This window comes from Lichenostomus cassidix, chromosome W (assembly GCF_008360975.1).
Source record: "Lichenostomus cassidix isolate B80296 chromosome W, HeHo_3.0, whole genome shotgun sequence".
In the NCBI taxonomy this organism is placed as follows: domain Eukaryota; kingdom Metazoa; phylum Chordata; class Aves; order Passeriformes; family Meliphagidae; genus Lichenostomus; species Lichenostomus cassidix.
The window spans coordinates 6,919,555-6,931,868 of record NC_139510.1 but is presented as its reverse complement, the minus strand read 5'-3'; the positions used below and the strand labels follow the sequence as shown (position 1 = coordinate 6,931,868).

The 12,314-nt window shown below is 44.8% G+C and overlaps 1 protein-coding gene across 7 annotated transcripts in view; it reads left to right on the top strand.

The window, feature by feature from the left end:
* The window catches only part of LOC146425412 (nipped-B-like protein), a 163,505-nt gene that overhangs the window by 74,963 nt on the left and 76,228 nt on the right, over positions 1 to 12,314 (top strand). The window lies entirely within an intron of this gene.

Genomic DNA, 12,314 nt, shown 5'->3' with positions numbered 1-12,314 from the left:
CTGAGAGTTTCCTGGGTTCTCCCAATCCCCCGGTCAATGACCACATCCCGGGACAGGGATCCCGGCTGCCTGGCCTCACTTCCGTCCAGAATGGTGTCATTAGCTGCGGCGTCCTGGATGCAGAGCAGCCAGGTCAGGATGGACTCGTTTGCCTGCTGGGTGAATTCCCTCTGTAGGTCCCGCAGCTCACCCAGGGATAGAGAGCGAGTGATGATCTCCGGCTCTCTCTCTTCTGCTGGGTGCGATGGTCCTGCCGTTTCTTTGTCAGTCACTATGCGGACTGATTTGCTCTTTGATTGCTTTTTTTGGACGGGGGCAACTGCTAGCGGCTTCGGCTGTTCTGGTTCGGTGATGGTCTGTGTTGAGATGTCGACTGCTTTTTTGGTTCTTTTTCTCTTGGTGGCAGTTTGCGTGGACGTGGTGCCTGCTGACTTGCTTCTTTTCTCCTCCTCCTCAAGAAGACTCTGTACCATACCAAGTATTGTTCTGCTCCTAGGCATGATGTACATGGTGCTGGTCATAGAGAAAAAAGAAAACAGAACTGACAAGATTATACCATCCTTAACATCCAGAGAGAACTCAATATTGTCAAAAACGGCTGTGCCTGGCCTGAAAGGCTGGAAGAAACCGCTCTCTCCTCCTACCCCCAGGATCTGGGTGTGATTGCTGAGGAGGTCCCAGACGTAGCAGCTCAGACTAGGCCAGGCAGACAAAATTGAGTATATATTCCAAATGGCATTCATCGCCTCACAGGTTATCATGCAATAGGCATAGTAAACCAATAAAGCGATTCTCATGGCATTCCGTGGTCGCAACAGGAGCAATACAACAGGCAGATAGTTTCCCATGTGCGGAAAAATATAGAGAGCTAGGTACAGTACCCATATAGACAAGCTGAGCATCATGGTGAATAGATTTCTGTAATAAAGAATTATATTTCTGCTTTTCCCTCAGGTCGTGCTCCACATTGGGCACCAAAATATGTATTAGTTTGAAAACAAATCAGTGGGAGATCGCAAATCAGGATTATAATTTAATAGGAAAATTAAAAATAAGTGCAATAATACAAGGAAAGACACTGACAAATCAGATACAACCTGACAGCCGGTTAGGGTGGTGGTAGCAGTCCAAGTGAAGTAGTTAGGTTGGAGTGGTGATCCTGTGGAAGGTCTGGTCTCCACCTGAAGGTCCAGTGGTAGCTCTTGTCCTCTGGGAATCCAGTAGACAGGGCTGGCTTGTGCAGTTCCAAAGCCAGGTTATATCCAGGTGGGAATGCTTGGCTCCTCCCTCCTGGGCAGAGCATCTCACAATAGGGTGAGATAAATCCATGAGTCATGCGGTGGGTTCTTGATGGCCCATCACCCGTTATCAGGGGTGAATCATAGCAGGAGATAATAACCAGTGCCACACAGCTTGTGGTAATAGAATAATAAATACATCTATATTTCAACCTAGGACAGCTGGCCTGGTTGTGTCCCCTCCCAGGATCTTCCCACTCCCAGCCCCTTGATGGGGGGGGGAATGTTGAGAGAGAGCGCTGATGCTGTGCCAGTGCTGCTCAGCAGCAGCCAAAACACCACTGTGCTATCAATACCTTTCCTGTTCCCAGTGCATAGCACAGCACTCTGAGGGCTGCTAAGGGAAAATGAACTTTTTCTCAGTCAGACCCAGTACAGACAGTGAGGTGGATCAAGAACTGGCTGACTGGCAGAGCTCAGAGGGTTGCAATCAGCAGAGCAGATTCCAGTTGGAGGCTTGTAGTCAACAGTGTTCCCCAGGGATCAATACTGGGTCCAGTCTTATCCAACTTGTTTATCATCGACCTGGGCAATGGGATAGAATGTACCCTCAGCAAGTTTGCTGATGATACAAAAATGGGGGGAGTGGCTGATACACCTGAAGGCTGTGCTACCATTCAATGGGACCTTGATAGGATGGAGAGTTGGGCAGAGAGAAAGCTAATGAGGTTCAACAAGGGCAAGTGTAGGGTCCTGCACCTGGGGACGAATAGCCCCAAGTACCAGCACAGATTGGAGGCTGAACTACCAGAGAGCAGCTCTGCAGAGAAGGACCTGGGAGTCTTGGTGGATGACAAGTTGAATATGAGCCGGCAGTGTGAGCTGCGGCCAGGAGGGCCAATGGGATCATGGGGTGCATCAGGAAGAGTGTGGCCAGCAGGTCTGGGAGGTGATCGTCCCTTTCTACTTGGCCGTAGTGAGGCCACATCTGCAGTGCTTGTGTCCAGTTCTGGGCTCCTCAGTACAAGAAAGACAAGGAGCTCCTGGAGAGGGTCCAATGGAGGGTTACAAAGATGATGAGGGATCTAGAGCATCTCTGATGAGGAGAAACTTCAGGAACTGGGCCTGGTTAGTCTGGAGAAGACTGAGAGGGGATTTCATTAATGCATATAAATATCTCAAAGGTGGGTGTTAAGAGAATGGTGCCAGACTCTGTCACTGGTGTCCAGCAACAGTACAAGGAGCAAAGGCCATAAACTAAAATACAAGAAGTTTCACCTCAGCTAGAGGAAGAACTTCTTTCCATTGTGTCTTGGTTTGAAAGACAGGTGTCTGCCAAGAGAGGTTGAACCCTCCCTTAGGACAGAGAATGTGATTTTTCCCCTCCCTCCGAATTATTTAATTTTGAAAATCAAGGGCTTTCAGGCAAAGGTATGGGAAAATGGAATATCAGTTCTTTACTAGTATCTATAAACAAGCAATAACAGTAATAGCAACCACAACTAGAACCAGAAACCAATAGCAGATGACTTGTGAGCTGCCAAGCCTTTTCCCGTGTGGTGTAATCATGGTTGCAAGCAGCAGGGGCGCTGTTGAGCTCCCGGCCGGGCAGGGCAGGTGCGATGACTCCCGAGCGGCTGCAGGTGGCGCTGTGGCGCAGGGTCAGGTCAGCCTCAGGCAGCTGGTAATGGCGGGCAGGCTGAAAAGTATGCAGGGCAGCAAAGCAGCTCGGAGCAGCGAAAAAGCAGGGCAGCAGGGGTAGGAGCTGGCTCTCTCCCCGGCTAGCTAGCGAGGTAGCAAGGATTTCTGCAGTCACAGCAGACGCCGCGGTCTCGTGTGGCAGAGGGTGGGGGCAGGCAGCAGAGGCAGCTGGACTCTCCCGGCAGCAGCTGCGAGAAAACGCAGCCCGGGGAAACGTGCACTTCCCAGTGGGAAAAAACGTTGAATCAAAGCTCACCCAGCCAGGAGAAGAAAAAACAGGGCACAGTTGGATTTCCTCTGGTCGCAGCCGAAAAGCAAAGAGCAGCCTCTCCTTTCATCATCGGAACCACGAGAGAAAGCCTTCCAAGGGCTGGCTCTTCCCTTACCCTGCCTTGCCCAAGCACACCTTTTGTCTTTTACAAAAGACTTGATGGCTCTAAACACCCAACTATTTGTTGCTTAGTAACAGTGATGGAGAAAAATTCCAAGGCCTTCCCCAAACTCTGACACATTGAGATTGGCAGAGCACTGGAAGAGCTACAAAGGGAGGTTGTGGAGTCTTCCTCTCTGGAGACATTCCAAACCCACCTAGATGTGTTCCTGTGTCACCTGCTCCAGGTGATCCTGCCTTGGCAGGGGAGTTGGACTGGATGATCTCCAGAGGTCCCTCCTTATCCTAATGATGCTGTGATTCTGTGAAAGGCCCTGGGGGCAAGACTGTTGAGGAGTAGCTGGGGTCAATTGGTTTGTTCACACTGGAAAAGAGGAGACTGAGGGGAGATCTCATTTCAGTCTACAGCTTCCTCCTGAGGGGAAGAAGAGGGGCAGCTCAGATCTCTTTGGTGACCAGTGACAGGACCTGAGGGAACAGCTGGAGCTGTGTCAGGACTAGGCTGGATATTAGGAAAAGGTTCTTCACATGGAGGGTGCTTGGGCACTGGACCAGTCTCCCCAGGACAGTGGTCACAGCCCCAAGGCTGCCAGAGCTCAAGAAGTGTTTTGACAATGCTCTCAGGCACAGGGTGGGATTGTTGGGGTGTCCTGTGTATGGTCAGGAGTTGGACTTGATCCTTGTGGGTCTCTTCCAACTCAGGACATTTTATGAATGAGACCTGTCTGATTAACAGAATCTGAACAAGAAAGAAGTTTTGTTTGCAACTCAGGCAATTATTTGGGAGATGACAGAAGGTATATTTTTTCTTTTGGTTGGTTATTCTCAATGGAGTAAAATTGCCCTGCTACAGAAATTTTTCCCTCACTTCTGCTCCAATAAAGGTACCGGAGAAGCTGAAGTTTTATCCAAAAGTTCTCAGCTGGACTTTATCCTTTTTTGTTATGTAATTTTTATATTTTTAGCTATGCAAACAGAATAGTTGCTCTGTTTTTTTTGCTATCATCTCCTTTAATAAAAAAAATTAGTTCTATAAATTCCTCTACAAGTAGTTAAAATGAAATATTTTAGTTCTGTTGAGCTTATAAAATATTCTGTGGTCTCTATTACTCAAGATCAATTACTTATCAAAATCTTTTATTCATTTGCTCTACTTTTCCAATACGCTGGAATATTTGATTTATATTTTTTTAACCTAAGACAACTTCTAAAGATGTGTATAGAGAAAAGTCTTCCACAATATTTTTAGTCCATCACTTTCCAAAGAGAAGAATTCATATATTTACCATCCTGATTCCATATAGTTCTTCTAGGAAAACATCTGTAAGAAACAGTAACAACCCTTATGAAACTGTATGATTTTGTACTCTTTTCCAGAAATAAGTTGTATTTCTTCCAGAAATTGTTAATGGGTACTTGGTTATTTTCTGAATAATTTGGGAAGATTGCTTTTATTTTCTTAGGTATTTATAAGACCTCTCCATGGAGATTTCTCTACATTTGGTCCTTTGATGTATAGTGGTTGGCAAGAAGAATTAGCAATCTTCTCAAATCTGTAGTACAGACTTCAGTGCTCTCAAAGGTACTTGTTAAGAAAAATTACCATCTTGCTCTCTGTCATTCAGAACAAAGGTGGAAGAAATTTAGTCAAAGATATTTATTTTCTGACAGGGCCAAAATAAGCATTCATTCTTGTTTCTTTCTTCAAGTCTTAACTTTTTTATGCAAGGATGCTTCTGAATGCAGCAGTTTTAAGCTGGAACAGCCAAAGCTGAGGTTTTTCATGAGGCATTTGAAACTCTGGAGAAAATGGTGGGACCCTTCCCTGAAAAAAATTGAAAGAGCGTGTGGAAAGTAAATATAATCTGTCCTATAAAACTTCACAAATGTTTGTTCTTTGTCTCATATGCTATCCCTTTAAGTTTGAATTTCAAGTTATGGTCTTTGAAAATGAATGTCAATATAGTCTGTTAATCAAAATAAGTAATAATTTCTTTATATCTAGTACAAAAGTTGGGAAGATTTCCAGTGAAAGATTCTGTGATTTTAGAAAATGCAGTAGTAAAGGGCTCGGGGGCTTCCCATCTTCTTAACCTCATGTTGGATGACATGTACCAGTATCACTCTGAATAACTTCCATTTCATTTTTTTGGTTAAAATGTCAGTAATGGAGTTTCCTTACTCTTGCCATGCAACCTGTTCAAATTCTTAGTGCTACAAAGGTTTTCTCCTAATGCTTAGCCTGAATAATTTTTTTTGAAGTTAGGCATGACACTTCTTGACTTCTTTCAGGGGGCAATGACAAACAATTCACATAGTTTTGTTTTTTTATTTTTAGCAATCATTTACATATTAAATAACATTATTGTGTCTTGCACCTATCTAATCTTCTACAGACTGAACAACACCATTTCTTTCTATCATCTTTGTATAAGTAATAATTTCTGAGCTTTTAATTGTCTTTGATGTTTTTTATCTGAATTCTAATTGGTCTGCATTTGTCTTGATGTTGTACCACCCTAAGTCATAGATACAACTCTATTTAAAGACTTAGAAGGATGAGTAGTCAGAAAAGTACTGTAGACAATGTTGTATGATACTACTGTCATATGAATATAGCTGCTCCTTTGGTGATAATTTAGATTCGTGTTGCAAGCTGTTATAAACATATTGCTGTCTTTCTGTAGAGCTTACCTCTCTTCTCATGTTGTTACAATTGCTCTTTCTCAGATAAATAAAAAGTTTGTGCTGCTTCTTACAGAATTTCTTTTGTTTAAAAAGATTATTCCACTTAGTCAAGAAAAGTGTAAATTTTGATTCTGTTTTTAAAAGCAGTTGTGGGCCTCAAACACTCAACACCAAAAGCTCATTATGATCTTTAGATTAATAAAGTACTCTAATTATGTTACATGAAAAGTTGTTAATGACAAATACTTTATGCTACTATTCTTAAGGCAGTGCTCTGGAAAGCTGCTTATGTTCCCCTCTGTTCTCTTAATCCATTTTTACCAAGAACAACTGATATTCTGAACAGTTTTACAAGAGTATACTGCAGTCTTGCAGTATTTTTGTCCAGACCATCCTTCTACAGCTTGTAAGTGAAATTGTTATGAGAAACTATAGAAAGTCATTAAAAAGTTGAGGCATGACACTCAGTTTTTAATCCACAAGACATTGCTTTATGGAATAAATTGTTTTGATTTGGTGGTACTTATTCTTAACAAATTCACTTTGGAATGCTGCCTCTGTTATTATCTCAATCTTTATAGAGAAATTGTTTTTCTAGTATGTACTTAAATCATACAGACACTATGTAGTACTGTGGGCAGCCCTTTACCATCCTTTTGAAGGAACTGTATTTCACTTTTTGAATCTGCTGTGGAGTCACAAATTCTGAAGGTTATTATTATCAATTCTGAGACTGATTTAGCCAGGGTTCCAGGGTGAATTGTCTGATCTCATTTTCATGAAAGCATTCAGTTTATGTGAAGGTGGTAAATAGGATTGTATTAAATGAAAAAAAAAAAGAAATACATGTACACATTGTAACTTGAAGTCTCTTAAAATATTTAGTAGTAGTGTGTGTATGTTTCTTAGGATCTGTCATCACCTCAGCTTTATCCAACACACCAACCGTGAGTTAGTGCAATATGGATATTGTAGTCTTTTCCAGCTTCTGACTCCAAAAAATTATTTCATAGAATCATAGAATGATTTGGGTTGACAGGGACCTTAAAGACCATCGAGTTCTACCTCCCTGCCATGGGCAGGGATACCTTCTGCTAAACCAAGTTTAGTTCCAAGCCCCATCCAACCTGGCCTTGAACACTTCCAGGGATGGGGCAGTCACAGCTGCTCTGGACAACCTGTGCCAGGGCCTCACCATCCTCTCAGGGAAGAATTTCTTCCAAACATCTAATCTAAATCTACTCTCTTTCAGCTTTAAACCTTTGCTTCCTGTCCTATTGCTACACTCGCAGATAAAGAGTCCCTCTCTGGCTTTGTTGCAGGCTCCCTTCAGGTTCTGCAAGACCACAATTAGGTCACCCTGAAGCCTTCTCTTCCCCAGGCTGAACAATCCCAATTCTCTCAGCCTTTCCTCATAGCAGAGGTGGTCCATCTCTCTAGTCATCTTGGTGGCCTCTTCTGGACTCATTTCAGCAGGTCCATGTTCTTCCTGTGCAGGGGACCCCAGAACTGGATGTAACACTGCAGGTGGGGCCTCACCAGATCAGAGTAGAGGGACAGAATCACCTCCCTTGACCTGCTGACCATGCCTTTTCTGATACAGCCCAGGCTGCAGTTGGCTTTCTGGGCTGCAAGTGCTCATTACCAGCTCACGTTGAGCTACTTGTCAACCAACACCCCCAAGTCTTTCTCCCCAGGGCCACTCTCAACCCATTCTCTGCCCAGCCTGTACTTGTGCTTGGGATTGCTCAAACCCAGGTGCAGGGCCTTGCACTTGGCCTTGTTGACCTTCATGAGGTTCCCACAAGCCCATCTCTCAAGCCTCTCCAGGTCCCTCTGGATGGCATCCCTTCCCTCCAGCGTGTTGACTGCACCACACAGCTCCATGTCACCAGTGAACTTGCTGAAGGTGCCCTTGATCCCACTGTCCATGTTGCCAGCAAAGATGTTAAACAGCGCTGGTCCCAATACCAACCCCTGAGGAAGGTCACTTGTCACCGGTCTCCACTTGGACAATGAGCCGTTGACCACAACTCTTTGAGTGCGACCATACAGCCAGTTCTTTATGCACTGAGTGGTCCATCTGTCAAATCTATGTCTCTGCAGTTTAGAGACAAGGATGTTGTGTGGGACAGTGTCAAAGGCTTTGCAGAATTCCAGGTAGATGACATCAGTCACCCTTCCCTCATCCACCACTGATGTAACCCCATCGTAGAAGGCCACCAAATTTGTCAGGCATGATTTGCCCTTAGTGAAGTCATGTTGGCTGTCACCAGTCACCTCCTTATTTTCCATGTGCCTTAGCATAGTTTCCAGGAGGATCTGCTCCATGATCTTGCCAAACACTGAGGTGAGACTGATCGGCCTGTAGTTCCCTGGGTCTTCCTTATTTCCATTTAAAAAATGGGGGTTATGTTTCCCCTTTTCCTGGCAGTGGGAGCTTCACTGGACTGAGATGACTTTTCAAATAGGATGGATAGTGATTTAGCCACTTCCTCTGTCAGTTCCTTCAGGACCCTTGGATGTATCTCATCAGGTCCCATGGACTTGTGCATCTTCAGGTTCCTTAGATGTTCTCAAACCTGATCTTCTCCTACAGTGGGCGGTTCTTCATTCTCCCAGTCCCTGCCTTCACCTTCTGCAACTTGGGCAGTGTGGCTGGAGCACTTGCTGGTGAAAACTGAGGCAAAAAAGTAATTGAGTACCTCAGCCTTTTACATATTCTGGGTAAGCAGGTCTCCTGTTTCCTTCCTGAGAGGACCCACATTTTCCCTGATCTTTCTTTTATAGCTAATGTACCTATAGAAGCTCTTTTTATTACTCTTGATATCCTTGGCCAGGTTTACTTATGACAGTGCTTTAGCTTTCCAAACCTGATCCCTGGCTGCTTGGACAATCTATCTGTATTCTTTCCAGACTTCCTTTCCCTGCTTCCACCCTCTGTAGGCTTCCTTTTTGTGTTTGTCCAGGAGCCCCTTGTTCATCCATGCAGTTGTCTTCTGGCATTTTTGCCTGATTTCCTCTTCATAGGCATGCATCACTCCTGAGGTAGGAGGAGACAATCCTTGAATATCATCCAGCTTTCTTGGGCCCCTCTTCCCTCTGGGGCTTTATCCCACAGGCCTCTATGAAGGAGCTCCCTGAAGAGACCAAAGTCTGCTCTCCTGAAGTCCAGGGCAATGAGCTTCCTGTGCACCCTCCTCGCTGCTCCAAGGATCTTGGACTCCACCATTTCATGGTCACTGCAGCCAAGGCTGCTCTTGAGCTTCACATTCCCCACCAGCCTCTCTTTGTTGGCAAGAACAAGGTCCAGCATAGCACCTCTCCTTGTTGGGTCCTCTGTCACTTGGAAGAAGAAGTTGTCATCAACACGTTCCTGGAACCTCCTAGATTGCCTGTACCCTGCTGTGTTGTCCCTCCAGCAGATGTTTGGGTGGTTGAAGCCTCCCATGAGCACCAATGCTTGTGAATATGAGGCTGCTCCTATCTGTCTGTAGAGGGCCTCATTGGCTCAGTCTTTCTGGTCAGATGGCCTGTAGCACACCCCCACTATAAAATCACCTGTCCCTGTCCTCCCTTTAATCCTGACCCATAAGCTCTTGGTCAGCTCCTCATCCATCTCCAGGCAGAGCTCCAGGCAGAGCTCCATGCATTCCAGATGGTCATTGACATAGGGGGCAACACTGCGTCCTCGTCTTCCCTGTCTGTCCTTCCTGATACAGGCTAAAGAGCCTGTATCCTTCCATTCCAGCACTCCAGTCATAGGAGTCATCCCACCATGTTTCCATGATGCCAGTAAGATCGTAGGCATGTGCACGTCTCTCATTCCTCCTGTTTATTCCCCATGCTGCGTGTGTTTGCATAGGGATGTTTAAGTTGGGCCCCTGATGAAGCTGGCTTACTGGCTGGAGTGCCTGGAATTCCTTGGTGTTGTCCTTCAGCTGCTCTCCTGCTGACCTGTGATCCCTCTCCAGGCTCTAGGCATCTCTTGCTGGCATTAAACTGGTATGAGTGGGGTGGCATATTGTCCCACACCTTATCACTGTTAAACCTGATGTCCCCTTCTCCCATCACATCTAGTTTAAAGCCCTATCAGTAAGCCCTGCTAGCTCCTGACTGGAGATCCTCTTCTGCCTTTGAGAGGTGAATCCCACCTTATACCAGCAAACCCAGTGCAATGTAGGCCACCCCACTGTCAAAGAAACCAAAATTTTGGTGGTGACACCAGCCATGGAGCCATGTATTAATAGTCTGTCTGTTGCTTCCAATGTCTCTGTCTGCAACTGGAAGGATGTAGGAGAAAATTACCTGTGTTCCACAATCCCTCACCAACCATCCCAGGGCCTTAAAGTCCCTTTTGATCACCCTTGGATTGTGTTGCAACTTCATTGCCACCCTCGTGAAGGACCAGAAATGGGTGGTAATCTATGGGCCAAACCAGGCTAGGAACCTTTCTGGTGACATCCTTCAACATCCAGAGCCTCACACCTGTTGTACAGAGGCACCTGGGAGGGTGAGGTGGGCAGGAAGGGCTTGCCTTCAATAACCCCTTTTGATCTACTGCCTTCACCCTGGCAAGAGGAGGATACAGGACCCTCTTGATCTAGTTTTTTTTCTGGTGGCTGCTCCTGTCTTAGGGAGGCCAGAGCATGGTTCCACCTGTCAATCTCCTCCTCAGAGTCTGTGATACTTCTTAACCTTTCTACCTCCTCTCTCAGCTCCACCACCAGGCTGAACAAATTGCCCCCCTGTTCATACCTCACCCAGCTGTTGTCTCTACTGCTGTCCAATGACAGTGCCAGGCTCTGGCTCTCCCTGCAGCCTGAGACCTGGACAGCTGCATGTTTTTGTCTGTGTTGCCACATCCTTTCTGGCAACTGCAGAGGACATGAGTCCCCACTGAGTGGTTACCATACCCAAGCTCCTCCTGAGAGGGCGTTTGACCACCACTTGAGTTCTGAAGCCGGTAGGGGGACTGGCTCTTCCTGCGTGCCCGGCCGTGCAAACTGCTGCGCCCTGCCCTGTTTGCCCACCCTGTTCACAGCGCTCCCAGGAGCCGTTCGAACATGCCGAAATTGCAGCTGCTGCTGTTGCCACTTACCATGCCTTCTGACTTCCTCAAGTCTACCCAAAGATAAAAAGAACCACCTTATCTGTTGATGCAGTGTTATTTTTCAGCATGAGAAATACCAAATGAATACAATTAATAACAATCTTGTCAAATTTCCTTAAAAGTTTAGGACAAGGGAGAATCAAACGTCTCCTTTATTTGAAGTGCAACTGTGAAAAACAGTAAATGTTCTATTGTTGCAACTTCCTAAGTATTTATTTAGGAGATAATTCAAGAGTAAGATGTCAGTAAGATCTCTTTGAAACGTTTTGAGCTGCCTCTAATATTTGTAGAAACACAAATGCAGCCTGTATTTGCAGTGAGTGGTAGTCATTGCCTTAAAAAAATTAGTAGCAGTTTCTGCTGTACAGTATACTGAGATGATGTAAATTATTGTCTAAAGAGACACTAATTAGAAGTGTGTGTGTGTATGTGGAGGGGACAGCTCAAGAATAGGAATCTCTGGTTGAAGGTAAGCGAGAGATCTTCATAGGGTGTAGCCAGGTCTTCATTACTAGTGATTGAGTGTGGTATCTAATTTGAAGAGGGGAAATTGAGTAGTGAAAAGATCTTGGGAATCAGGATGAGTCAAAACAGGGCTTCTTAAAATTGTGGATTTAATTGGCAGAATATGGAGTTGTTGCTGATGGTCAAGAAAAGGGTAAGATAAACCCATTTCATACGCTGCTCTCTACATACAGAAGTTATAGGACTTCTAACAGAATGTACTAGGGGGAGAAAATAAGTATAGCAGTCTGTGTAAAGAAGTCATCAGTAAAGGCACACCTTTTATATGAATTGAAGCTTTGCTAGACATATCACTTCTTTTCATCTACAGGTCAGTACATTGCTTAATGATTCTTAATATTTCTTAAAATATATTCTAGAAATTTGAGTTTCAGAATAAAGCTACTTTCTTGTTTAGTGGTATATCTTGAATAAAGCACATGGGGACTTGTATTTCAATTCATTTTTGAGTGTTGTTAGAAGTATTGACCTATGATGGCCTAAAACAGAATGACTAATAATAATCTCAGTCACTGCTTTCTGAAGATCAGTATTCCTCAGTGGATGAATGGGATTGGATAAATGCTTGTTTTAACAAGAGGAGGCTGGCCCTATTGGTCCAGGCAATAAGCTCTTATTTTTTTTCCATACCAGTACTCCTTTTTAAGCCAAAAATTAT